Raw genomic sequence first — 6,000 nt, 5'->3', positions numbered from 1 at the left:
TGTGGGTGGCTTCTAGCTTATCCATTTATGTGATTCCTGTTCTTTTAACAAAAACTCAAGTGCAAACATCAGTAGATCACCATTCATAAAACTTATCATTTATTCCACGAGGTTTGTTATCATTAAAATATTCATCAAAAAGATTTTTGCTTCAACAACAAACCTCACCTTAAAGACTATCAGACTCAGGGGGAGTTTGAGCTTACAAACCTCAGACTCTGAGCTTACAAACCTCAGAACCCCAAAGTCAACTTGTTAATTAGATTAACAACAATTGATCAATTTTAAATACTTTTGTTTGTCATCATCAAAAAGGGAGAGATTGTTGGAACAAAATGTGTTTAACAATGAACCTTAAAGAGTTTTGATGATAACAAGGTATTAAAAATTGTAAATTGGACTAGCTAATATTTGTTCAAGTGTACAGGACCATAATTAAAAAGTTACATCATTGGTTGGTTCTGAATGAGCAAATAAAGAGCAAAAGAAAATGAAGCTTAGATGATTCTGAAGGCAAAGCGCTCCTGAAGTCAAGCTGCTCCTGAAGAAATACCGCTCCTGAAGTAAAGCTGCTCCTGAAGAATAATGCTTCTGAAGACAAGAGGTCCAGAAGCCACATCATCAGAAGCTGCACCATCAGAAGCTGCAGAAGTCACTTCATCAGAAGCTGCATCATCAGAAGCTGCCTCATCAGAAGCTATTTCACCAGAAGCTGAAAATCAACTGGATTTGCAAGAACATTCAAAGATTGAAGAATCTACATTGCAAAAGCTGTCTATTGGATTCGAAAACATAGCAGAAAATTAGTGGAACATTGCAACGGTCATTTCAAAGGTGTTTGAAGGCATGTGGTTGCAATTTGGACGAAAGCGTTGACATTGTACTATTGTACGAATTGTACAGCCACGTTCTCCACTGCTCTGTTTTGTGTCCACGCTTCAAGACAAGAAAACAGCTCCAGAATACGGTCTCGCCTGCATATATGTTCCTTTGGATAAGGAATGGATTTCAAATTGGTTTTTCATAGGACAACAACCAAATCAGGCAAAAGATCATTGGTGAAAGATCAAGCTTCAACTAACGACTCTTTGGTGTGCTGGCAATTTCACAACGTCTCTTTCACACCTCTATATAAAGGAGTGAAGACCTAGAGATTTGGTAATGCAAGAACGCTGAACGAAAGACTCACAAGATTTTCACAAGTACCAAACCTCTGCTGAAATTGTTCTGCATTCACTTAGAATTTCTGTGTCTCAAAGTCATATCTTAGAAATTTTTAAGTCCATTGAGTCTGTATCTGATTTGTATTGTGAGCACCTCTGATTGTATATCAAGTGTTCAACCTTAAACAATTTTCTGTGTAATTTTGTTTAGTTAGGAAGTCTCTTGCAGTTGTGCTTGAGCAGGAAGTCTCTTGATTGTGTTCTTGAGCAAAGGAAGTCTCTTGCTTGTGTGCTTGAGCATTGGAAGTCTCTTGCTTGTGTGCTTGAGCATTTATAATCAGATATTACTCATAGTGAAATCTCCTTGGAAGTGCAAGGGGGACTGGACTACTTCCGGATTGTGGAAGGAACCAGTATAATTGCTTTGTGTCGTTCTTCTTCTCTCTCTCTGTTTTATTCCGCTGCATTTAGATTCTGATTATCACTTCAGAAGCTGTCTCACCTAGCTTCTGATCAGTGTGTTCAGTTTTTAGGAGAATTGAAGAATTTTTTAAAAACACAATTCAACCCCCCCTTCTTGTGTTTTTTTCTCACCTTCAACGTTATCCATCTATATATGAATTTGATATTCTTTCTCAAATTTCCTATTGAAGATACTTATAGGTTGATTGAAACATAATAGTATCAATAAGCGATTGAATCAATAGTTACATCTACAAGGTTTACATTCTCACTAAATAGACATATTATACGTACGTGCTTGAAAGTTGGAACTATGGCTCTTAAGTCATCTTTGGAGACGAGTATCTCCCATTTTTTAGAGAGAATTAGTCATTGATTTCTAAATGATCATTTTTTTAAGAAGTTAAACTACCTCATTCAAATTGACGTCAGAGATAATTAAACCTAAAACTTCTAAGAGAAGTACGCTCCAAGATCCCAAGTCAACACCACCAAATCAACCCAAATAAGTTATTCTAAATGATCATTAAAAAACAGACTATAGTAAAGCTCTAAAGATTATGTAATGGAACTTGTTTGTTTCAGGTTTATGTGGCCACTCAAACTCCAAGAGAGGCAGGTAAAAGTGGTTTTCAGGGTACTGTTGATGCTGTAATGTGAAACACATCGTTAAATAGGAATAGTTTTCTTCAGCATCATAATTATATTCATATCATGTTAATTTGGTGAAACTTGTAAATTGACAGGCAAACCAATGAAATTGATTAAACTTAATATTACTACAAAAAGATGGCAAGCAATCATTTTCATTTTGGTTACCAAGTATTGTATTCCATTTTCCGTGATTGAGATCTAAAACCTCCTAGAAAAGCGTTTGTGTAATTTTCAGTCACACATGTTTAGTATTTATGATGTATATGTATCACACATACATCAAGCTCTCATTTTCTAAGACATTTGATGAAAAGATCATCACACTAAATTATACCAAAGCCATATCACCTGCGAATTATTCTTGTATGGTCATAAATCCTAGTCACACTCACAAAAAAGTAAAAAAATAGAATTAATGTTTTAGCAGTGTCTTAAGAACCATGAACCTATTAAAATATTATGGCTCAAGTCATGAAGGTGTCTTTTATCAAGTTATTCTATAAACATTTGTGAAAAGACACCAACTTACTTTTATGAAGGTGTCTTTTAGCAAAGTTATAACTAAAAAGTGAAAATCACACCTTAAGGTGTGACTTGTTAAAAGACACCACCAAAGGGTGGCTTGTAACAAAACCATATATATATATATATATATATATATATATATATATATATATATATATATATATATAACTTATTGTTATTGATTGACATTGAGCACTTCATATGATTTTGGATGCCTTATGCCTATCATCTTTATTTTCCACCCTTATAATACCCCACTAAAACACCCTATTACGTGCCTTTCATTTTTATTATCATATGCCCTTCTATAGATTGTTTGACTCAATGATATGGTATGAGTGCTTGGTCAGTAATTCCTTGATAAAGCATAAACTCAAACTTCCACATAAAGGTTTGGTATACCAATTCCATTTAAGATAGTAAAAAAAATGCTTAACAATGGTATCATGGATATCATTTATTGATCAATTTAACAGTAATTAACGTCTACACAAAAAAAAAAACTTATATCATTATTATACGTCATTCTTTTTCTGAATAATGAAAACTAGAAAAAATGGGAAATTTTTGTTTACCCATCGATAAAAGGCGGTTAACACTAACCATGAGTCGACCCAATCGAAACCGTGTATCTATATAACGTTAAAAATAATAGAAAATAAATACATAACTTTGATCGGTGCCAACTCAATATGTGTTGTGTTACTCACCTTTTATTGATGGTTAAAGAAGTGGTAACATACACACACACTATATTTTCGTAAAAAAGAAAGTACGCTATATTTTCGAAGAGGATTGTAAAAAAGTCGTCTAACGTTTGTATAATTTGTAATAGCATAAATGTGCCGTGTAATAATCATACATAAAACATTATTTTATTTTGAAGAATTTTTTCGAAAGTAATAATCATACATAAAATAGCATAAATGTGCCGTGCAAAATGCAAATTAGATTTTTTTTTTTTGCTGACCCAGTTACCAAAAAAATTTCCAAATCTGACCCCCTTTGACATTTAAATACAGAAATGACCCCCTTTCTGGATTTTTTGTTTTTTGTTTTGTCGTTTTCCTCATTACCGCAGTTTCAAATTGCGGTAATGAGCCACCTTTCTGACGCGCGCCAGGCTTGCACAGGTGAGGCAGGTTGACTGATTTTTTTAAAATTTTTTATTCATTACCGCAGTTTGGAATTGCGGTAATGAATTTTTTATTTTTTTTCGTTTTTTATATTTTTGGCACAATATATGTTTTTTAAAATTAGATGCAAATAATAATAAATAAATATAAATGATAATTGTAAAAAATATAAATTTAAAAATTAATTATATTATTCATTGTGTTAAAAATCTTATTTACTAAAGCTTAACCCCTGAAGCTAACCCTAACCCTAATATTTTCCTCCCATTTTTCCTCCACTTTTCTGAGTCATTGGATCTTTCACATTTAGGCGCCATTCAATTTTAGCCATTGATCATATTTCAAATTTATCTCTTCTATTTTCCGAAACAACTATTTCATATTTATCTCTTTTGTTTTCCGAAACAACTATTTCATATTTATCTCTACTTCCGAAACAAATTGGCCCTACAACTATTTCATATTTATCTATAGCCCTATTTTTCCGAAACAACTATTTCATATTTATCTCTTATGTTTTCCGAAACAACTATTTCATATTTATCTTATCTTATCCTTTATTATAAAAGCCTAACTTGATGTATTATGTGTTCAACCAATCTTTTATAAGTATTTATGACCTTTTTTTTAACCTTCAATAAAATTCCGTCATTTAAAAAAATTAAGCAGTTTTGTGATTTTAATGTCTATTTTTACTATGCAAAACAAGTAGAAATGTATGAAAAAATGATTGTGAATTTGGATGAATGGTATATTGTTTTAATAATGCCAAAAATAGAAAAAACGAAAAAAAATAAAAAATTCATTACCGCAATTCCAAACTGCGGTAATGAATAAATTTTTTTAAAAGAAATCAGTCAACCTGCCTCACTTGTGCAAGCCTGGCGCGCGTCAGAAAGGTGGCTCATTACCGCAATTTGAAACTGCGGTAATGAGGAAAACGACAAAACAAAAAACAAAAAATCCAGAAAGAGGGTCATTTCTGTATTTAAATGTCAAAGGGGGTCAGATTTGAAAAAAAAATTTGGTAACTGGGTCAGCAAAAAAAAAAAATTCTGCAAATTAGTAGTAGAACCAAAAAAAGAGTAGAATTTGGTTGATAAGCAATTCAAGTCCACCACCACCGACATGACAAAATCTAATAGTACTGTTGACCAAAGAGTTTACAAGGCTGTTATGCAAAGTACAACAAACTCAAAGGTTGAGGATGTTGCTAGCCACATGCCTTCATTTTTGGTCCCATTGCATTGCCGCGGGTACTTCACCATGACACTTGTCTTAGCTACATGGAGTGCAACTTGTTAGAAACTCAGATAGCCTCTTATTTCTTTGTTTTTGACTCAGCCTCTTATATTTCCTTAGACATTTTTGTCATGTGCACATTTTTAATAAAATAGATTGATCTAATTGATTTTAGACTTCTTAAGTAAATAGTTGGAGATTTGATTCTTGGTGGTATGTATTCAACCTTCAATCATCTATTATGTGGTAGGACTAGACCAAAACTCAAGTAAAACAATCAATTGTGGGTACTCCCTTCAAACAATTGTCTCGCTAAAAACTTTTTCTAAAAAAATTAGTGGGATAAAACATGAGCAATGAAGAAGGAGTTTTCATTATCAAGACTTAAATATACGGTTATAAGTTTGAGACTTTAGTTATTAGTGGAAGGGATGAATGGATTTTTGTTTGAGGTACCCATAACAAGTGATTACGAATCACGAATATACTTGTGGTGTTGGGAGTATAGGACTGAGTACAAAATAGAGGACAATATAAATTAGAGATACGGCACATAAAATAGTAAAATAAAAAAATCATAGGAGTTAACGTTAAACATAAAACATCAAAACACAAAAAGAGTAAAGGAAATCCAAAAGCAGACTAATTAATTATTAATTAATAATAAGAACATGTTAACTTGTGCTATAAATGACTCAATTGTAAAAAAAAAAAATTGTTGGAATTTGTGCATTGAATTCGTACAAATCTTATGGGAGTATTTCTATTTTTGAGTCGCTTAACATGTGTCTTATGGGAGTATTTCTATTTTTGAGTCG

Source organism: Medicago sativa, chromosome 2, assembly GCF_051527215.1.
Source record: "Medicago sativa cultivar Bolivia chromosome 2, Bolivia_mono, whole genome shotgun sequence".
Taxonomy (NCBI): Eukaryota; Viridiplantae; Streptophyta; class Magnoliopsida; order Fabales; family Fabaceae; genus Medicago; species Medicago sativa.
The sequence above is the reverse complement of the archived record's forward strand: the minus strand, read 5'-3'. Positions refer to the sequence as shown.